The following is a 24,937-nucleotide window of genomic DNA, read 5'->3' on the forward strand; positions in this document are numbered from 1 at the left end:
ACCCCTTAGAATTGCATGCTCTTTGACATCTCATAGAGTGGTTTCTAAATATCTCACAAAATGTTAAAAGCTAAATCCTCACCTCGACCAGAACTGTACACACCCTTTGAATGTTGAGGTAGGATTTAATTTGTGTGAATCGTGTACTGTACTTCTAAATCATGTGGTCATATTTGTGTGCATGAATGCAAGAAAAAAAAAGAAGAAGTCCTGCCTACTAGTACAAATTGTATTATGGAATATTATGTACACAGTCCCACGCATTCAAATTGATGTGTTTCACACTGCATTTGGCATATGACATGTTTTTGAAATATTTTGATAATGGCTTATTGTGTTGAATGGTTTGTTTGTTGAGTGAATCTGCCCTAAGAAGCAGGTTTCAAGGACCACCAGTCTGAGGGTTTTCCTACCCAGTTGCTTCCCTTTAAACCCACTTTCCATCCCAATTTTCTCTGTCTGACCATCTGTCTCTATCTCTTTTCTTCTGCATGTGTTAGATATTTTCCTTCTCTCTCTTCCCCATCCTTTTCCATTCCTCCTCCTCCAGTCAGAGATCAACACTATTTTTTATTTGTCTGTTTGTTTGTTTTTTTGTCTGGTGTACCGTTTGGGCCACTAAAATTTGTCAATAGATCTGCAATTTTGGTGGTCTGAAAAGATAGTGGCCTGAAACTAAAAGCAAAAGCAACAATCCTTTATGAATCTTAGTTTCTTGATTTGGCCACCAAAAGATAAATTTGGTCACCCGACACCAATTTTTAGTGGCCCCAAACCAGGGGGCCATCGGGCCACTGCTTGTATATCGAGTCCTGCTTCTTCTCCCCTTTCTCCATCCCTATTTTTCCCTCTTGCTCTTCTTTTTCCCCTCTTCCCTCGTCCCCTTTATCCTCTTGCTCCTACTTCCCTTCCACGTCTACTACTTCCTCTTCTTACCCCTACCACACCCTCTTCATCTTACCCCTCTTCACCAAATCCCCTCCACACTGCCCCCTGTCCTTGGTCAGTCTTCCATTCTCCTTCACCATTGGAACCACTATATGGGGACAATACTTGATGAAATCACTGAAATGCTGATGCAAAACAACTTTTATGTATTTCAAAATGGTGCAATCGTCTTACTGTGACGTTAACGATGTTTTCTGTTTGTGCTTTGGACAGGTTGTGGGAAGAGTGCAGTCTTTTTTTTTTTATTGAAATATGCTTTCGTAATATGTTTTTGACGTCATGTGTACTCTACACATAAAATAGCCTTTAGCTAATGCAGTCTGGGCTTTGCTCTTCCCTGTGTGTCTGAATCGAGACTATTTGCGATACGCCAAAATGTCATGTGTGGAGGGGTTGAAGGCCTGCTGACGCAGCTTGTGGCGTAAGCTATAGTTAAATCATGCAAAAGGCATCTCAAGTGACGCACTTAATCTACTTTCAAGGCAGCAAAAACCTTAAAGGGGATGGCTAGTAACTGATCAGTGGGAATCAGTGGGAATGCTGGAGGATGATTGTTCCAATCCTTGTGGGATTCATTTAAGAGTACACTATATATCTATTCTTGTGTGAAAATTATTTGCTTCAGAATGGTCTCATATTCAAGTAATGTGCAGTTTAATGTTTCCAGGTAAGTGTCCCTGGTCAGTGACGGGGCATTAATCTGCACATTACCGTACTTGAATATGAGACCGTTCTGAAGCAAATAATTTTCACACAACAATAGATATATAATGTACTCTTAAATAAATCCCACAGGGATTAGAACAATCATCCCTCAGCATTCCCACTGATTCCCACTGATCGGTTACTAGCCATCCCCTTTAAATCCAAAGATTTCATGAAATAGTGAAATTACACTAATCACTCCTATAGTGCCAATGCAAAGTAACAATGCAGCTGACTCTCTGATTAGGTCATAATGACCATGACTGGACGAGCAAGGATGAATGGATCATGATTAAAGAAGATAATACACAGTACAGTGGAAACTTGGTGTAACGAGATCCTTGGGACCAAGACAATTTCTTCTTTATGATCAGATATTCTGTTATACATGTATCAGTAGATGATAAACAATAAAAAGTAAAAAAAAAAAAAATGGATTCATTGGGAGTGGAGGAATTTGTTTGTTATATCAGGTAATTTGTTATACATGTACTGTATATACTACAGTATCACATTTCTTTTAGCTAGTTTCCACTATATTAGATGCTGATTCCGCAGTCCCCCCCCCCCTCCCAGTTCTCAGCCATCCATTACCCATCGTAATTTGCAAGAATTTGTTGTTCGATTTTTTTTTAAATCATCGACGTTTAATTTTGATTAATCAATTATGCAAACAAAGCCCAAGATCTTATTTTAGCCTCTTAAACGCTTCTTACAGGCATTGAGAGTCATTTTGTCCTTATATGTGTTTTAACATGTTCAGCAATGTACACCATCTTCTGTTACAATGATTTTTGAGCAGGTCAAACATGTTTTGAAATACATGTACACGTAATGGAGAAACAGTTTTACTAGACTCTTTAACATTGGTATTAAGTGTGTGAAGTACAAACTCTATAAGTTAACCCAGTTGGTCTAATACCTGTGGCTCACAGGAACAGTGTGTGATGCTGTCTATGGAAGTCTACAAAGAGCTATCCGGTAAAATATTGTACATCATGCATGACGTGAATGCCTATTCTGTTTTTATTACGTGTCGACGGAGAAATTAACTTTGTGAGGGGAAAATATATAAAGGTCAAGGAGTTTTACAAAACACAAAAATTAACTTTGAATTACCTAGGTATGCAACATTAACCCTATTCTGACTGAGGGGGGGGGGGGGGGGGTGAAATTGATCCCCCTCGACATTTCGTGTTACAATTCCGCAACGCGCAAAGATTTTGCCGCGTCGTTTCATGACTTTTTTCATTGAAGTCTCCCGCATATTTTGAGACCAAATTTTCAATGTCCGGGTACACCGTTCTGAAGTTACTTTTTCTTTTTTTTTTTGCATATATGCCTGTCAACCCGAAAACAGCTCAAATTCATGATATCGTGTGCAAATCCAATGCAAATTGTTTTTGTTTTTTTTTTGTTGAATTGATATAAATTAGATGATATTTCAACTTTTAACCATTGAAATTAATAAATTCTAATGTAGATTAGGTTGAAAAAGTGCCTGCAACAAATTTTGGCAAAAAAAAAAAAACACAGAAAACAAAAGTCGATAAAACAATAAAATACACAAGAAATTAACAAAACAATAAAAAACTAAAGAAAATAATTGTTATTGTGCTTTTTTTTTACTAGAAAATTGTTGGATGTGTCTTGAGGAACTCTGACACAAAAATTTAGCAATCCTTCAGTCTTTATAATGGAGTTAATAGGTGAAGATATGATTTCATGCATAAATTTGCCTAATCAATTTACTAAAAATAGAAAGCCAATATTTTTCTATTGTATGACCATGTAATCTTGTAGTTGACATCCAGTTCTATCTTCAGGCAAAATTTTGCGGCGATCGCGCGATCGGCGGCCGAGATCTGAAATGGGGGGATCAAATTGACCCCCCCCCCCCCCCCCCCCCAGTAAAAATAATGTGGTTGTGCTGTGTTGGACGCTGCCCTCTTTAGATTTTAGACGAAGCGGCTGGGAAGAAAAGACTAGGGTACTCTGAAATCATTGATGCAGGACACCCAGAAGTCAATAAAATAGATGCAACCCCCGGATGGTCGGGTGGAATTCTCCCTGGTGGTCCCCGTGAGTGGACGTGTAGCACAAGCCCCTCACGAAACCGGGAACACACCGCGGAGACACACACCAAGAACAACATCCTTGAATTGACACACCCACCACAGCAGCAAACATCACCACCACCACCCAAACACAGCACAACCACGATTACGAACGAGTACTAGTACATTGTATCTCATTTCGTTATTAGTGTATAATATGTGACCGTGCACCTCAAAACGAACATAAAGTCGCACACACTGATTTTTCGTGAGGACTGAAAATAAGTGAAATGGGTCAACCCAGCCGAACTTGACTTTTTCATATTTTCTGAAAGAGCGGGTCTTCTTTTACATTATGCTAAAATTTGGTATCATATAACGGGCAGGAAAGTGTGTGTTTTTAGCAGTTTATCTCGAACATTTTGGTAGAATAGTGTGATTAGGTGTGTCTTTGGAATCCCTTTTTCATTTCTGAAAAACCTTGTCCACACTCTTCACTTTCAACTCTAATAACTTTTGAAAGGATAGTGCTACTGCTTTGAAAGTTGGCATTAATTATGAACAGAATGAGTTAATGAGGCATGCTTAATTTCAGTTTAATCTGATAATCCCTTCATTCTTGTTACTCTGGTGGTTTACTTCCTGTTTTTTGTTCCATTCATCGCACAGCCAGCACGGTTTGCTAAAGATTATTAAGCGCTTGAATAGACACTGTACTTCAGAGCCTCTTTTCTCAGTTCACACTTTTCCTGAGTTTGTGCTTTCTTTCCAATAATTAGATAGGTTAGGGGAGTCCATTTGATTTAAGTTATACATCATTTTAAAGCTTAAAGTCTGCTCTTTCAGAATATGGTCTTAACTACAAATTCATGTCTGGCGACTTTTTGTTTGTTTTATGAAAAGTATCTCTAGCTCTAACAAGCAGACATGCAATTTCTATAATTGTACACTCTTAAGATATGCACGATGCAATCACGACAACATCAACATAATCAGCAGAACACGTAATCATACATTCATCATTTCCATACATTATACATATACATACAAGAGATGTATAAAACTTTTTACTTAATAACTTTATTTTCAGATATTCAATATATTTGTATATGTGACATATACATGTATAATTATATGATATGACCACCAAAAACTGAAATTTCCATATTGGTCCTATTCTCCTATACTCGTAAATAGAAATGATTTCTAAGCTGTGAAGTTACCCTATGATAATGTATTTTAATGCAGTATGCAGTAGGATATAGGAATTTGGCTGCCATCTTTGGATTTGGATCACGTACTCTCGGAATAGGGCCAAAAATTCAAAAAAAAGTTGGAAAGAAATGAAATGAAGGAATTTCAGATATTGGCGCCGGTCATAAAAATCTCAAAGCATGTATTAACGAAAGGGCTGCTTCATCCATACCTGTATTCAGTACCCTCTAAATTCTCACCGTTTATAAGAAATGCAGAAGAGGTAGGATTGGAAAGGTATATTCTAATAATATAAAGTGTGCAGGTGCATTTCCTTCTTTTTTTTCCATTGGCTTATACAAATGATATTCGTGATTACCCAGGACATATTCCACAGAAGATGAATTGGAGAAAGGGCTGAACTGGGCGATGTTAATGATATGCAAAGTTGATAATTTGACGTAAATTAGCCCATCTGCGGAGATGAAATGTCCTTCAAGAAGGAAATAGAGAAAGATGTTATCTTGATAATTTGGGGCAATGCTAAGATGATAGGAGACCCAGTTTGGTATTTGTAGGTCATGATGGTAACCCAAGGCGAAGGAAACAAAGCAGTATGACGTCATATCAAGTAGATCCGAGTCATCACTGTAAGAATTCTTGTTGCCTTTGGATATTTCTCGAAATATCCTTCACCTACCCCAAGCCAGTATCGAGGTGATCGACGCAATTACATTTGTCGTCTCTTTACTCGGAATGTCGAGGTCATCGTTCAATTAATGATGATGTTGCTTTTTAGTTCTTTTTTTTTAAGAGACATACTACCTTGCCATTGATAAACTATCATTTTCTCACAAGGAACATATCACCTTTTTGTTGCCTATATTTTCTTTATTCCATTGAGTGGTTTTCTTTTTAGGGTTGTTCTTTTGATATGTTATTGTTGCGCTCGACGAAATTAAATTCTCCTTCTCCATCATGTCCATGTGTGATTTTTTATTTCATTTTCATTCTAGTTTTTTATTTTATTTTAGGTTGCTTTACCTTGCGTCTTCATTCAAGTAATCAGTTGCACAAATTAATACACGTGTACAGGAAAATGTTGTTTTCAGAGCATGGCTGCATGGCTACGCATATGCCGATTAAATGCACAGCAAGTTATTTCTTTTTTACCCGATGATGACATCATGATTATTCGTGAGAGGAGAACATTGGTGTTTGCAGCCTATTGTGATCACCTTTCTGAAATAATTGTTCTTGATATACAGTGCTTTATATTATCAGATCATTTATACACAAACACTGTATCGTAGTACACTCTGTATCTTTCATTCTGTTCTGTAGCGAGTATTTTACAGTGGACTCCCGTTATATAACGAAGTTTTCGGGACTGGCAGTTTTCTTTCGTTATATCGAAATTTCGTTATAAACGAACAAATCAACAATTAAAAATACAATAAATTTTGCGGCCTGAATTTTTCTTTCGTTGTCACCGGAATTTCGTTATAACCGTGTTCGTCATTACGGGAGTGCAAGCGCTGTTATATTTTACAGTGGACTCCCGTTATAAAACGAAATTTTCGGGACTGGCAGTTTTCTTTCGTTATATCGAAATTTCGTTATAAACGAACAAATCAACAACGAAAAATACAATCAATTTTGCGGCCTGAATTTTTCTTTCGTTGTCACCGGAATTTCGTTATAACCGTGTTCGCACTTCGAGTGATTTAGTTATTTTTTTCAAGGAGCAGGTGAATTATCCTCTCCTTTCAAGTTTTTTTTAATGTATATAATGTACACCAACAACAGGACAACAGTAAGCAAAACTCTGACTCTTTCTGCCCGCACCATCACATTCAAGCGACAAATAAACGCGAAAAGAATTTGCCATTTGGACCAGGAAATAAAGACAAACAAACAATGTTCTGTCGTTGATGTTTCCTTTCTTATTCAGAACTTGGGGCGGAAACTCCGCAGTTTACACTTACATACTTTCATAAAATATATATATATTCTGCAGTTTGTGTCATTATCGGTATGCACAGCAAGTCGTAGTAAGTGTACACACCCCTGTATCAAGCTCGATCATATGAAAATAGTACTATTATACAACGTAGAATAATTTGCACAACGCCATACACGGATACCTATTTTAACTAATACCGAATACTGTTTACAACTAAACCATCAGCCAGTGGAATTATATCTCACGGCTTATCATGTCCGGTATATAAAGTATGAGACAAACGCAATCAACAGAAGGCCAAACTCGTGCACTTTGCACCTTTTTTTTTTAGATGTGAAAATATCTTAGCTCCGTATATCGGCAACTTATACGTACAATGGACATTTTGTCATTTGAAAACATTAGAAGTGATTAGGGCACCGTGTCATCTTAGTTTGGACATTCCTAGTGACTCATAATAGGTATCAAATTTGGAAAAGACATGAAATTTAGGAAAATCTCTCCTTTAGTTTCCTTTCACACTCGTGTACGTCAGGAGGTGATAAAAACCTTAATATAAATTTAGTTTAAACATTTCCAACGTAGGGGATGCTACTCTACATTGTGATGCACTTTTTAGTCTTGTATTGCTTTTCATTTTTCTTTTCCGGATATCATAATAAATGAACCATCATAACCTCAACCCTTGCACAGAAATTACACTCTCTCTACTTTCATAATGATGATTGCTGATGATTATGAACAGAGGTCGTAACAGTTTTACGCTATTATTACGCCATCGTTACCTCCCGAAATCGTGTTTTTATCATCTCAAAGCTAATGGTTCTATGGCAAAGAATCACACAATGATGAAACAGTAGAACCATGTCATACAGAGGCCAGTACAAAACCATCACAACATACCCCGAATACAATCATGTATGCATCATGCCAATGATTTCTTTCAACACTGAATAATCAGGAATATTTACGTCAATAAAGGGTATTTTTTCATTAATTGCAATTAATACACTATGATCATCTAGATTTGACGTTCCTACAAATATATTAGAACAATATTAGAAGTACTACTACCACTACTATAGTGAGCATAACATTTTGCCATTAGTGCTAAAAACTAACAATGAAACAGCCAGTATCGTAATATTGACAACAAAATCATTGAAACTAATCATTGACAATTATTATGATATCATGCTTATCACAATGTTTATGACTATCACTTGATTCACGGACAGTACGATTTAGTGAAACATTATCAGATATAAAACACCTTAAAATAAGCTAAAATGTGCTTGTTTGTCAAAATTATTCAGTAGAGAGAATCAGATGTGCACAGACAACAACGTATCGATGTCTTACTCTGTCTTTATAGTAAATTCCTACGAATAGCTTCGCACTGATACGTCTCTCGTATAGGTTAAAGATCGTAAAATGCTATGAATCTAATGAATACTAACAGCGTTTTGCTGTCACCGTTAGATAAGATTTATCAAACAGGTGAGCATGTTTTGCAGATGACGAAATCTCGCATTTAAAGGGATCGTACAGTTTTGGTTGAGACCTAATTTCAGTTTTCTAACATTTTTTGGAAGATACATTTTTTTGGAAGATACCAAGAAAACACAATGATAAAGTACAGTTGATGAAAATCCGGTTTGGAATGACTGAAACATCCAAAAAACAAAGTAAAACAAAGCGATCGTGATAAAGTGTGGGTCCCACAATTTGTTAGAATCACTCTTTCTTTTTGATATCTCAGCCATTTCAAAACCAATTTTCATCAAATAAACGTTGAATTCCTCATGGAATTACATTCTCTTTCATATTTCATAAGAGGTTTCTCATTATCTCACAAAAATGTTAGAAACCTGAAATTAGGTCTCAACCAAAACTATATAATCCCTTTCATAAAGGAATCAAAATTAAATCAATTCATCTGGACTTACTGTTTTAATTCCGAGAACGGTTTCACGTCCGATCCTGGACGCTTCATCAGCTCGTCTGATTTGATTTTGGTTCCTTTAATTGATCGTTACCTGGATGAATCACAACTTACACCATTGGATAATCCCTTTAAGCACAACAAAGAAGAAGACAGGGGAGAAGAAGAGGAAAAAAGAGGAGAAGTGAGAAGAAGAAAAGAAGAAGAAGCAAAAGAAAGAACACGGAGGAGGAAGAGAAGAAGAAGAAGAACGCATGCTGCATACTGCGCATGTCTGCTAGATTTCAGCTCATTTTCCCACTGACATGTTCTATATACTACTAAAGGTGTATTCCTCCGTTTAAAAGTCTGTCTCTTCTCTTTCTATAGGTGGATTTTTAAATGCGTGAAATATCACAGGTATGGAGATTCCACATTGTTTAGACATCATTCTCGAACCCGATATGCAACCTATTTCTAGATATTAGTGGCGGCAATGCGATTGATTTGGACATAATACAAGGAGAAAATATTTCCGTGTAGTATGTTTATATATATATATATATGTATCTATATCTCACGCGAAGTTGCATTACCCTGTTTGTTTGTTTGTTTGTTTGTTTGATTGTTTGTGTTTTGATCGGTTACATCAACCAACGGGAAAGTCCTCACCGATTTTGGAAAAAAAAAACCAACTTAACCTGCTATACGATTTTGAATGAATACATGTATTTGTTACTGTTGCTCAATGTTTCTTTGCAGATAAATGCAATGTTACATAAAATCAATGAAGTTTGAATATTCTTTACAATTGCTTCTTTTAACTTCTATAAAAAATAAATCAATTTTAAAAGGAGTAAAGGTTTGGCGGCACCATTTAAATGAGACTGCATTAAACATGAGGCCACAAACCAATTGCAGTTAAAAAAAAAAAGTCAAGAAGTTGACAGTTGAGAATTTATGCAGTCGATGTACATCTGACCTGTAGAAAAACGAAATTATATGTATCATCGATTGTCTTCATCCTTTCTTATATGAAGGTTGGAAAGGAACGCGGGCCGCTCCATGCATTCTGAAAAAGTGGGTCACGATAACCGTACTTATTGTCAGCGTGCTGAAATCTTACGTGCTTACGATGCGTTTTTTGGAATATTATTATTAGTGTTCTACACACGTCATTTTAGACGCCTACGTTCTATCAGATATTCATGATTTAAATTCATTTTCCGTTTAGAATAATTATTATAAGGAACATATAGGTATACATGATACTGTTTGGTTATCACCAATAATCCACCGTTTCGCTCTTGCAGATACTATAATTCCATAGATTTGTTTTGTAGGCCGATACCTGTGTATCGGTGAATGAAAGACGCTTTAAAAGCTTTCAGCGAATGTCACCGTGTGTGTGCCCATGAAATTAAGACGTATACAACCATTCATATTACTGCCTTGTGGTGGCAAGGTTGGTTGTTCAGCCGTTGCACTGTGGTATTTATCTCACGGATCTCTTGGTGTTGTAGTGGCGGCAATCTTGGATGATTACTCAATATATTGTGTTGCTTCAAGAATAGTAACTTATCAAATCATGTCACGGGTCCTTGTTAATAATCCCGTTTCGCTGCTGTAACTATCTTAGTTGACTGTTGACGAAACTATGCCTGTGCTGAAGGCAGGTTGGATGATTGCAACAACATGAGACAACGATTGTTGCAACAACATTACGACAGCGTCAGTTGAATGTTCTACTATGTTAGGACTCTTGGGGGATACTTGCCATGGATGGTCAACGAGCCTGTTGGGAAGTAGTAGCAATAACCTGGATTAGGTCTATATTTCTTTATGTTGTCACCGTTGTCTACTTTGATAAGACTACACTAGATATTTTGTTGTTGTGGTTTCTAATTATGTTTGGTACCCCGCTGCGTTGTGGCCGCAGTTACTGAACAGATTAATACGCAATGGCTGATGATTGTTCTTTTATTAGTCCTTTTCTTTGTCACAATCATGATAGTGTATATTATGACATCCTATAGTACCAACAATATTGGGGGTGAATAACCCTTTGGGATGTGGTATTGAAGGGTGTAACCTGGTGCGCCCCTGACGGCGAAATGTGGACAGTGCTGACCGGACAAGCCCCCAAGTGGACTAACAAACCACTCACAGTGCTTCTGAGTGAAGTGCTGTTAGTGCAGTTAAGCTGCTGGCTAAAAGGCCACTCCACGGACGGCCATCATCGCCGAGCTGCCCCGATAGCATCCTCGCAGTCGCCCCTCGAAGTCGCAGAGACAGATAAGGCTGGGTGAAGCGAAGCACATTCTAGTTCTCTCTGTATGAAGTGGATTAATGACAAAACGCAGTTAATGTAAAGATCCTACCAACTATCTCTAGGCGATATTATGATTAGATTTTGATTTATTAGCTTCCAAACTATATCTAGTAAGTTAACATCAATTTGTGGGGGCGCTGTGGCATAGTGGATAAGACTCCCGACTCCCGAACGGAGGACCGCGAGTTCGAATCCCGCCCAGTGCTTACATCCTTGGACAAGATGTTTTTACTCACTTAGTCCCTCTCAATCCAGGTGTATAAATGGGTACCTGGCAACGCTAGGGTAATAATGATAGCATGGCCCTCTGGTAGAGAAGTGGCAACACTGAAGAGGCTACCCTGGGTAAATAAGACCTTATTATCATTACTATTATTATTATCATTATTATTATTATTATTATTATTATTATTATTATTATTATTATTATTTGGATTGTTTACCCTTCGTTGTAATAATCTTGACGCTCTTGATGGAGTAGTTCCATCACAGTGATTAATTCTCTATTACGTACAATGCAACTCTTTCTTCCAGAGAGGCAATCACAACGTTTAACTTGAACCGTTGAATACACGGTCTCTCAAGGGTTAACTCATTTATTTCAGAAGACATTACGGTCTTGATCACCGTATCATCTTGCAAGGTATCTCATTTTCACATCTGGGTCGAAGGGATCGAACACTAGCGATAAGACATTCTGATCCAAAAGTCTAATTATATTTTGCAAAACTTGATTATTATTTTTTTTTAAATTTTGATTCATGTGGATATTCACTCAATGTCCCATGCATGATACTCCAGATATGAATGACTTCAGTAATACATAATGCAGAAGACTGTCGTCAAATAAGCATATAGCTTGAAGATACGACAGCCTAGAAAGAGAAAAAAAAAGAAATGGGCAAAACATACATTTTGTATTCTTATCGAAAAGAAAAGAAAAAGCAAGATCACGTATGTTTGAGTGTTGTACTTGTGTCTGTGTTGTCGTGTGAGTGGGAAGTGATAAACTGGAGGCCTTGCAAGATTATCTTGGTTGTGGTTTAGGGGTAATTAGTTATTTGTGCCCATGAATATAAAGATGAGGTAGGGCTTATTTGGAACAATGCATGCATTATTAGCCGCCCACGTGCAAAGTAATCCTAATCCTGGTCGACCCTTTTTGTAATCTCCCTCGACAATGTGCAGGCTAAAGAAATTATCTGTGTTCAGTGCCAGAAAATCCACCAAGTCTGTGAAGATTTACAAACTATATCTTCGGTGTCTGTATTTTTTAAAGCCGATCAATCCACCTGAAAAAAAAAAAAACGGTTCCGAAAAAGCTCTCCTCTCTCCCTTTATTTATTTATCTATCTATTTATCTATTTATCTATATAATTTTTTTATAGGAACACACGTAATGAAATCACTCTCATTTTTTTTTTTGAGCAGACGTAGGATACTGTTATGGTAAGCAAAGATTAAACATGCATGGTACGATTATTAGTAACAACGGAATTCAAATTCATCTATTCTTTGCCCCAAATGATTATCTCGCAATTATCTCACATTTTTCCCCTCTTAACAAAATCCTTTGTCCTGAATTCTACAGAAATTCATTGTTTACATCAGTTCAGTCCTGGAAATTTCATCTAAAATGGCAGATTTGAGGATATACTATATGTAACTGGTTCCCAGTTGTTAATAGATCAGCTAGGGGGGATTTAATCTGTTTGGTCAGACAACGAGTATCCCGAAAATACAACAAAGGTTCCTTATTCGGAAAGTTCGTTAATACGAAAACGAAATAGGGACCCTTATATCCCCAAAATGAAAAGATGGTGCGTACAATGACGAACTTTTAGTATTGTAAACCTCGTTTCGTTTTCGGATTAATGAATTCAGTTTTGTTTTGTTTTTTTTTTTCGATTAACGAACCTTCGGAATAGCGAACCTAGCAGCAAACTCTTTTTCATTTTCAGATTATTACACCTTAGGAATATATGAACATTCGTAATAACAAACTTTTGTTAATTCCGCCAAATTTTCTGTGATCCTTTATTCGGAAACCTCCACAACTTTGCAGACCTGTCGTTGTTTTCAGACTGTTACCTTTCTTGGCGGGGTTTCTGGCGATTCGCAGAATGTCGCCCCCTTCAGGCAGTTCTTTGACCAGTGGTGCCTCCTGGATGGCTGACGTCGGCAAGGCGCCGACTTCACGATGGTAAGGCAAAAGTAGAAAGAAGGCGGCAACGAAAAACACGAGTAGAGGCAGAAAACGAGACATCATGTCCGATAACAAAAGGCTGCGTGGAAGACAGAGAAAAGACGTCACACCTAGCAACTTAAAGGTAAACTCGGTTCCCTTTAACCCGAATTCACGAAGGCGGTTTGAATTTAAACCATAGTTAATGCAAGTTTCTTTTGCGTAAATACGATGGGCAGAATGATTGCGTACGCCAACAGACGTCCAGTAACAAACGGGAGTTGATACGCGCATGTCAAAGGTACGCCTATTTCACCCTTACTTTAGTCCAAGGTCTAGATTTAAGCCATGACCTGAATCTAAACCGCCTTCGTGAATTTGGGCCCTTATATGTTCATATTGACGTTATATATATATATAAAACAAAACATTCCCGTAATAAATCAAAGGGAATCATTGAAAGTAGTGTACAGAAGGAAAAAAAAAGTAAAGACTCTTGTGGAGTCTCAAATTTCGTCAAATACTAAGAGGATATGACGTGATGATAGCTTTAACAAAATTAAGGGTTTCAACATATCATTTTTTATTCACTGAGATTATCTACAACTCACTGAGATTATCTACAACTTCCGTTTGAGAATTCTTCATTAATAGATCACTACAGCTGGGTCTGCTACAGAGCAGTTTACCTCAAAAGGTATCATTTTTTAAGCATTTATAAAAACGGGAAGTAAGGTATATGATTTTGGTGTATTTGTCAGATCCAATTTCAAGGCAATTTTCAACACCTCATTTCTTTCAATTGACTCCAGCGTTTGATACCATCAGGAAAACACTCATGGAATTTTGTTAAAAATCTATTCTCTCGAAATTACGGAGTGCAATATGGCTCGTTCCTGAGAGCTATGATGACGAATACTCTGCACCCCCCCCCCCCCACAACCGATAAATTACACAAAATTCATAAGTAAATTAAGGAGGTAAAACACATTGGTTGGCTGACATCACAATTTGTAAAAGGTGGTACAAATGCAAATTTTGATAACTCAGCAATTCAGTGACGCTTCATAGTTTACAGACGTCTGTTTACACACTCCGATGAATAAAACAAACAAACAAACAAACAAAATCCAATCGAATCCATAATTACAGCCTTGTATCCTTTATCAAGCGGCTCCCACAACAACCACAACAAAATGATAATTCCGCAACCTATCTGCCTAGTGTGAATAAGGAGAGAAAAAAAGTAGCTGAAAAAGCGTTGACATATACAGTCACGTCTACCAGACCAGTAATCATGCGAGGAAGAACACGTCTACTGTATGCGGGTGATATAGTGTTACCCTTTGAGGCAAGGGAATGGGTTTAAGATGTACAGTATATAAGAAGGGAAAATATACAAATAGAAGGTTCGTGTGCTTATTATTAGAGTGCGTGGGAGATAGATAGAGAAAGAGAAATGGGAAAAAGAAATGTAGGACAAAGAAAGGGAACTCGGTGATAGAGAGAAAAAAAAAACTGATCTGGAGCGCAAAGAATATGCGACGTGCAATCGTGCACATATTTGCATTTTTGAGTATAGCAGTAATACTAATAATAAAAACAATAATATTTCGGAGACAGATATTATCACCATCACAAACAAGTTTAAATCCAAGAAAGAGAAATGAAAGAGACACGACTTTCAGCTTTTTCTCAGGCATATTTCACACTGCTGAACAAACAACGTACTTGACTGTGAATGTAAAATACAAAACTTTTAAATTGTACTCTTCGAAAAGCAGTTTTTGGGCTCAAAGAAAACATCGGAATAGAGCGTGGTTTAACTGCTCCCATGAGCGCTTGAAGATATTTTACAGACGTTATTTCAGGTCAAAACCCGATACGAGATTCTCATATTGCGTAAAATCGAAATGTCTTTCCGCAGATATTTTGCATCTTAAAAGATATCCGACGTATGGAATTTGATTAAAATAAATGAAAGGATCAATATCAATACGTTTATCTCATTTGAAATGTAACAGTGAGATTCCTACTGGATAACTCATTTCCGGGGTATATTTAGAGGTATAACAGGAACTAAGCATTTAAACAAATTGATTGATGGATAATATCTATGGAGAAAGAAAGAGAAATAGAGAGAGAAAGAGAGTATAATATTATACGCGTCAATAGGAAGTGCTGATTTTATCCATATTTTTTTTTCTCAAACAAGATTAGTTTGTGGTCTATATTCCACCTACACAGCGAAGTATACATGTACATGAAACTTTAGGTTTGTGGATCGATTATGGAAATCGATATACACTTGTGATAGAGATGATGTTTAATATATAATCATGTTTATGATGACATTGTATGTATTAATGCATATTGTCTAAGGACAAATAAATGCATCTAATTTGTCACTGTTTGTATCAGCTTACTTTAATTCAGTAATGTTATTATAGTCTTCATTCTTTCAAGTTTTTGTGAGTTTTGAATTGTAATCAAGATTGCTAGATTGTATACGCGTAATTATGCTCCATACTAAATATAATTATTCAACATGGTTTGGTCATTATGACAAAAGCTCTTGATCATAATATACACCCATTTCATTACTAATGAAGACAATGATATCAAGGTGTTTTTCGTGCGTAAAAGTATAAAAAAGGAAAGCAGGATCCGACAATTGCAAAATTCTGTAAGGCATTTAAGTATTTGGCAATATTTTCAGGTTTCAAGTAGGCCTATGAGTTTTCAAATCAAGAACGGTTGAAAAAAGCTCTATAGCCTTGTTGAAAAAGAAAGCAAAAAAAAAAAAAAACAACAACAACAACAACCCAAAACAGATAGACTTTTTGAAACCTTCTTGTCTATTAAGGCAACAAGTTTATAGGTAACAATAAAAACACACTTCCGAATAATACGTATGTTAGGCGATTAGAACTCATCAAATGAAGAAGACCATAAAGATATGTATATTCAAAATGTATTTTTGTTATGTTCAGAGCAAAACAGAACAAAACTCTTCCTTGCTCATAATAGCTGGAAGTATTTTGTTCTTTCTGCACTTCACCTGTTGTAAAACATCGAAGAGTAGGCCTAATACTTGAATATATTTATAAAAATATACGCTGCTTATAATTATGTTTCTCCTAGATCTAGGAAATGTTAACAACTTTTGTATCATTTCATTAAATATGTAGATGAAATTCCATCTCGCACACATTTATTCTCAATCAAACCTGACAAGGAAGAAGAAAGGTTATTCGAAATATCATAATTGCAATTATAGATGAAATGGGTAAGTACAGACAGCGGCTTCTCAACAAAATTATTGTGCATGCTGCACTTGCCTTGACGACAATGCGAACTTTCTGGAAACCTATTAAGATTACACCAAGGTACAGTGTTTAAAAAACCGCTATTAAATGTAACAGTTTTGGTTTAGATGGGGCTGTAGGTTTCTAACTTTTGTGAGTGTGTTTGTGAGGTGAGATGAGAAACCTCTCATGAAATGTGAAAGAGCATGTAATTCTTAGAGGAATTCGTAGTTTATTTGATGATAATTAGTCTTGAAATGGTGGAGATATCCTCCCAAAAGCGATCATAATAAAATGTGACAGGCCACAACTTTTATGAGGATCTCTTTGTTTTACGTTGTTTCTCGATATCTCAGTCATTTCAAAACTTATTTTCATCAAATAATGTTTCAATTCCCCTGAGAATCTTTAAAGGGAATGTATAGCATTGGTTGAGACCTAAATTTAGGTTTCTAGCATTTTTGGATGAGATGATGAAAAACCTATTATGGAGTATGAAAGAGTATATAATTCCAGGAGGAATTCAACGTTTAATTGACGAAAATTGGTTTTGAAATGACTGAGATATCCAAAACAGGACCATCTGCATAAAAGGTGGGACCCACCTTTTATCATGATCGCTTTGTTTTACTTTGTTTTTGGATATCTCAGCCATTCCCAAACTGCTTTGCATCAAATAAACTTTGAATTGCTGTTAGAACGGTATGCTCTGTATTATTTCATGAGTGATTTTTTTTTTGTATCTCGCAAAAAGTTAAAACCCCAATCCTCATCTCCACCAATACTATACCATCCCTTTAATATTTCATTGTCTATATAATATTTTGCAAAACGTTTAAAGCTGAAATCTCGACTCAGTCAATACTAGCATATACCATCCCTCTAACCACTTATGCAGCTGAGTGTAGGAAGGGGACCATGCCAAAGATTGAGTTCTTTTACATAATGTGATCTACTTTAGAGGAGAAGAGAAAGGGCATACTTTGACGACTTCGCCCCTGATACTTCGGGGTGATTAACTCCGATCCCCCTGAAAGTCGCCCGAAATCAAATTATTCACTCATTACAAAGGCGCGGCTCTCCACAAGCAGCAAATTTAGAAATTTGCTCTATCGGCGTCTATATATCTATATATATATATATATATATATATATATATATATATATATATAGCGATGGCGAGTGAAATAAACCGGGAATATCTATGCAATGAACTTTTCTGTTCTGTATCAATGTGCTTTGAAACGTCCGTATTAAAGGGTATGTACAGTTCTGGTTGAGGTGAGAATTTAACTTTTAACGTTTTGCGAGATATTCAGACACAACTCTATGAGATGTCAAAGAGCATGCAATTCTAAGGGGTATCAAAAGTTTATTTGATGAAAGTCGGTTTTGATATGGCTGGGATATCCAAAAACAAGGTTAAACAAAGAGATCCTAATAAAAGGCATGGCCTGTAGTCTTTTATTATTATCACTTTTTTGGATATCTCAGCCATTTGAAAACCAATTTTCATCAAATAAACGTTGAAGCCTTCTTAAAATTACATGCTCTTTCATATTTTATAACATATTTCTCATTATCTCACTTAGGAATATAAAGAACACGAATCCCCTCCTCAACCAGTACTGTACAGCCCCTTTAAGCACTATAGGCCCGGCAAGTGTTATATGTATAATTATATATATATATATATATATATATATTTTTTTTTTTTTTTTTTTTTTAAGGCCTGCTTTCAATAGAAGCTCAAAGACCCACTTATTTGAAGAGAAATATCAATGACTACACATGTGTAATTTATGGATCATTATGTACTCGTAGATGCTTTGTACATTATCTTGCTAATTGTAAGGCTTTTAGAAACATTAATTTTGGTCATAAGCGCTGTATACATTTTTATGATTTTACTGATATTATCATCATTTAATGATTAATTCACTTATTTTATCATCATCATTATCATTGTAAGTATTATAAACATAATTATGGTATGCTATGGTATGTTACATAGATATTTTGTTCCCCCCACCCACGTTATCCAGCAAATGACCATCCCATTCGGTGAGAAAAAACCGTAAAATCTCGTTTTTTCCATTGCTATGATTTGACAAGTTCTGTGTATTTCTTATATTTATCCCTTTTGTTGGATGGAAATTAAATATCAACTGAACGGAACTGAAGGGAATTGACAGTGCCACCTGTTGTGACTGTAAAGGACAATCTTATCCTATAGCTGTGTATTTGATTTTTCTTATTCATTATCAAATCATGATATACATTCCTTCACTTCTTTTAAATACCCAACGCATCACAGTGTACGGAAACGATTATTCATGCCTATATTATTATACAATGTATTGCACGTCGACTTGAATCAATTGTCACTTCCCCAAGGCTCCCGTGTTATTCCCCGAGTGTAGATAAGGAATAACATTATTCTTAAGTCTTTCATATCGTCTTTGAAACTAGTACTAGTTCGAATACAATTCAAACATTCGACATCTCTAATGATTAATCAATACCTAGTCCAGAAACTGTTACTGAGACGTTTGTCACCAGAGGAGAATAATAAACGACTTCAATCATAGACACAAAGTAGTACGTGGCACACGTTTTATTATAAGAAGTGGGTATGTCCTATATATGTGTGTCGCGTGATCGAAGAAGAGAAAGATGAATACGGCATTATGAAGTGCTGGTTTTGATAATAGGGACACAGCTTTGTATTTGCTCTTGTTACGGTTGTTGTTGTTGCTGACTGAATCCGTTCCTCTACGAACCTGGTGACCAGTGTAAGAAGTCTATGGGGATTTCAGAATTCAGCGTGGAACGGGTTAAACTTCTGTACTGCATCGTCATCCGTTGCTCATTCCTGAAGATGCAGGATACCAGATGAATTAGTGCATACTCACAATAACCAAACAATTTCCCACGTAAAGGCCTAATTACGCGCACACAATAATAGATAACGTGTTATGTTTTATTTTCGAGGGCATTTGGCAGTGTCTGCCTTGCCATCGAGCATCATTCTGTGCTGACCGTCTGGCAGCAAAAAAAAAAAAAAAAAAAAAAAAAACACTAAAAATTTCAAAAGAACAACAACAGCAACCCTAAATTAACCTTTGTAAAATAGTTCTTTATGATCCCGCCGTACGCTAAACGTCTACGATGTTTTCGATTTATAAACTTTTTATGAAAACGGTATCATGTTTGAAGAAGAGAGATTATTGCCATTTCTATTTTTGATAAACTCAATCAACTCCTCTACTTTCCCTTGCTCTCAATCTGATTTTTTAATTTGTTCTCTTTGTATTTTTATCAATTGCTAAATTGGATCTTGTGTCTGAATCTCTCAATTCATATGATTTCATAGGGAGATTTACGTATCCTTTAAGTTAATGAGGTTTGACGATAATTACTATTGAAATGAGTTCGTTTGATAATCGACGAAGGATATCTGGTCATTTTTGGACCTGTAAAATCTATTCTAAGACTTGAAGAAGAAAATAAAATGTAGTAAAAGAAATTGTACTTTTATTCCTGATCGTATTTCCGCATTTCAGCCTTCAAAGTTGTAGTTTTCAGATTCTGAAAGAGACATTCAACATTTCCAAAACAGATGCTCTTTGTTTGTGATTTGAAACCTATGGGCAGTATGAAGATTTCATCAAATTCTAAATTGAGTAAATGTTTTTCCAACCTTTTCTCTTTCTTTCTTGATCAATGCAATAACGAAATGTGAAATAGAACAATTATCTCACAAATACTGAGAAACATTCGCATGACCGTGATAACACAACACTGTTTATTCTTTGCTGCGGCAGATGAAAATAAATACAAGTAATACCAGAAAAAAAAAACCCCCGAAAGTATTCTGTGGCATGAACAGTGGGACTTAAGCATGTTTAATATGGCGTCAAGCTAGTATTAGTAATTTTGAAAGAAACACGTAATTATGGTCTAACGAAGCTATTTTAGCAAAAACATATCCTCGATCTATACTTCTTTTATAGGGTTTCGTGGTGTTTGGTAAGTTGATGGTTGTGTAAATTAAAGTTCAGTATTTGAAAGCTTGTAAGCCAACCAGGTGCCAACACCAGCTATTTAAACAGAGAGAGATTTCATCAACCTAATTTAGGTTCTTTCATTACTCTTGTTACCGAAGTTCAAGCCATGATATAAGAATTTAAGGGAAAAGAATGAGTTCTTTATCTCTTGAAATTCACTTCCCCCACCCTCGCTTTAGACAGCCGAATCATTATGACCAGTGTTTCATATAATGTACTGAATGAATTAAATTATGATTCATTATCGACTTTACTATTGAATTATGATATGTGGCCGCTGGGGTATAGCAATGGTAGCTTGTACGCAGGCAAGTTATGATACCAGCAATTTGCTCGTGTATGACTTGAACATGGATGAGAGGGAAAACATACGTGTGGAAGAAATTAATAGCAAGTCTTGTTTCACCCTCAGCAAACACCATTATGATAATTAGCTATTAATGTTAACATAATGCTAGGAGGGTGTATCCTCTATTAATGGTATTGTATTATCAGCAATGATTAAAAGTTATGACATTTCTTACGTGGAGAGGGAAACTATAATACGGAAATGTTTGTTGTGTGGTTTTGGCTTGGTTCATTTCTGCATTTTCTTTCTCCAAATACAATAGCAAATGAAGAAAGTAATACAGAGTATGCAAAAACGGGAGTATAACATACCAATAGATATAAGAATTTTCATTTCATAAGAACATCAGTCTGTAATAACATACGAATCAAAGCAACATTTTAAGGCATACTGTATTTTTTATGTGAACAAAGGAGAAATCAATACAGGGGACCGTCATCATAAGCAGAGCTTGACGTGGATGAGGCCAATAAAAGAAAATGTATACACCACCAATGAACCTACACATCAAACTCTTAATCTCAATCTATCTTCATGAACCGCCCGGATCACACATTTTTGTATACCAATTCATCTGAGAGACACTGCGGCTTTCGGTTGTAAAACGTAAAAGGAAGACTCAAGTCTGACAAAAATGTCGAACTGCAACTTTCAGTGACGAAGTAATGAAATGCCAATCATTAAACAGCAGCTAAATGACCACATGAACGGATACACATTTTGTCGTCATAACAAAGCTATCCACTTGTACGATTTTATAACTACTCTGAAAATATACAATATGTTGAATTTTTTACGTTTTTTTTTTCGCAAATCACTGAATGAATTACATTAAGCACCCAACAAACACACACACACACAAAGAAAACCAGATACACACAGAAACACATACAAAAAGAGAGAGAGAGAGAGAGAGAGAGATTGAAAACTCAAAATGATGATGCGATTGCATCGTAAAATGATGATATAGAAATTTTAGATTAGAAAGATAAGTATACATAATATAATTCATATCTCCTTCCGAATAAGACTTTGGTTATAAAAGTATATTGACATAGACTAGGAAGAATATACCAATTAATCGCATCCTCCGACTAAAAAGAGTTCCCGTCTCACTTACCTCTCAGAATTGACCTGGAATACCCTCTCACGGAGCAAAGGAGGAGAATGGAGGATCACACATTAAAAAGACCAAACAATCCCACAGGTGTGTCACGATGTGTTGCTCACGCCAGCTGCTACCTTACTCTTCTCGACGAGACCGGAGCAGAGAAACTATTATATCCCTCCTCTCGCACGTCCGGAACTTGGTTACCATGGCAACCTTGATGCGCATCAATAACCCTCTCCTCCCACACTCATCGTCTTGCTTTCCTTTTTTTTTATACTTTTTTCTCTCTTTTTTTTTTGTGAGCGCGGAATTCAAAGGAGGGATTTTGTTTCCAAGATTTGATTTTCGCCGAGTTTCTCGATCTTCTTTGGCTTTGGCAAAGCATTGTCTGCAGAAATACATCTCGTGATCTTGCAGTATGTTGATTATTTTATCGATATTTCGTTTCGCTGTTTTCATTTGTGAGAGTATGTTAACTCCATACATTTTATGAAATTTACACAGAGTGACTCGTGTCACGGGCCCTACAAAGCCAGACAATTATGCTACCATTATATTTTACGGTGGTTCAAATTGTGCATCCATCGATCCTCAAATAACGCTACTGTCATGTATACGTATGCACATAAATATTAGAAAATCAGACGTATGTTAGTGTTTTCGCTGTGTATTTGGTTCGTGTATGAGTATGTGTGTATGTGTCAGTGTTTCTGTGAGCGTGTGTGTGTGAGAAAGGGAGAGAAAGAGGGGGGGGGGAGAGGGAGAGAGAGAGAGTTGCATGTGATACAGCGCTGCATCAACTTTAATGACAGGAAAATTGCTTTAAAGTGTAATGGTAAATTTCATCATCCAACCAATCGCTCATTTATTGTGACTGTATTTATTAGGAGATTTTGATCCATATGCTAACTCGTGTTATGCATTATTCACACCTTGATATCTTCATATCCTCATACGATCTCCCCGTCTAATTCCTCTATTGAGGTGCATCTTTCTCTTCTTAACGTCTACTTTTTAACGTTTTATAACCAAAGACAGATGGAAAGGAGTTTGAAGATCGAAGAAAGACAGGTATAAACAAAAATCTTCGTATTGTATTGCATAACACATGTATATATAAAAGAAAATAAACGTAGGTATGCTTTTGTTCGCTGTGATGCTATGATTGCACTTGATCTGTGTGTTGATTCTGAACCCTTCGTATGTTATCAATCTAACATGTTTGTTTTGACATTGTCATCATTATTTCCTCTTTCTGTAAATGAGATCTCAAATAGGATATTGTATTTATGTAACATAGTGATTAAAGGGATGGTATAGTTTGCTTGGATGTTGATCAGGTTTTAACTTATGTTAGATAATAGTGATTAGAATTCACTATCGGTGAAACTGTATTATCCCTTTAAATGAAAACAGAGCCCTGCGGAAGACCGAAAGCAAGTTTGATCTTGCTTGCATGATTGCATCCCTTTATCCTGTTTTGCATGTAAACAATTTTGATGAATCCATATTTCATGTTTTGCGTGTGTGTTTCGCTGATCAAAAACAGGATGATTATACCCACTCCAACTTATTCTAATATCGTTATTTTCTTGGCACTTGTATATTTTCACTTCTGACCTCCTAAATCAGGTAGGTTTGTTTCATCGTGTTTAGCCTTTGTCAAGGGAAAAGGGTAAAAAAAGAAATACATCACCAAAAAATACACTCATTAAAAAGGGTTTCCCGGCACAAACACAATGCTCAACGAGAGGCAATTAGAGGGCAAAGGAGACGGTGGACAGGAATAGACTAACGGAGAAACGGATACATCCTTGTGTCTTACTGTTATGAATGGTTTCATCATAGGCTACTTATTTCCAGTGATTGTACATACATGTATTACTCAGAATACAAAACAACAGATAATTAGGCATTGAGATCATTGTGATACTTTATCGTATACTATACATAGCTTACAATTCCTTTCTCTCTGTGCGGGTGTCGGTCTGTCTGTCTGTCTATCTCTCTGTCTGTCACTCATACACCAACACAGACACAGACACAGACACAGACACAGACACACATATATATGTATATATATATATATATATATATATATATATATATATGTAAATACGTTTTTCCATGTCTTCAAAATAATATCTGCCATTGACTTGACAAAGCACTGTGGGCGAGAATTCTTTAAAACTACAACGTATGTCTTTCACGGATTTTTTTGAGAACTATTGTTGTGAACCGACTACATATATATTTGTATGAGAGAGAGAGAGAGAGAGAGAGAGAGAGAGAGAGAGAGTGATAGTATTATTGCAACCATCGGAGGAACAATAATAGGCTGTTACTATCATGAGATAGATGCATAGATAGCGTTAGATCCAATTCAAAGTTCTAAATTTTATAATGACGAAAATTATAGTGATAATCCTAAACAATCCATACTCCATACCAGGTCGATTTAGGGAAGTTAATCATTACTGTATAGAGGGGGTTCATGAAAACAACAATATCCTAATTTTTGTTTAACTAGGTACAGTGCCAGTATTCTACTTTCTTCAACTGACAAGTCATATTGGGACAAATCACACGGCGTAACATTAACCCTCTGTATGCTTTTAGTGCTAATTTGCATAGAAACCTACATAACGTTGTACATTGTGTATATATATATATGGCCCGGAAAGAGTTCATAATGACGTAGTGAATACAAAGATCAAACAATCGTCCAGTAATTCTTTTCCTTCTTATTACCCTTCAACATTTGTTCAAGACGGAGAGCTAAATAATA

Source organism: Diadema antillarum, unplaced genomic scaffold, assembly GCF_040938485.1.
Source record: "Diadema antillarum isolate AM-2024a unplaced genomic scaffold, OU_Dant_1.0 seq00000730_RagTag, whole genome shotgun sequence".
Taxonomy (NCBI): domain Eukaryota; kingdom Metazoa; phylum Echinodermata; class Echinoidea; order Diadematoida; family Diadematidae; genus Diadema; species Diadema antillarum.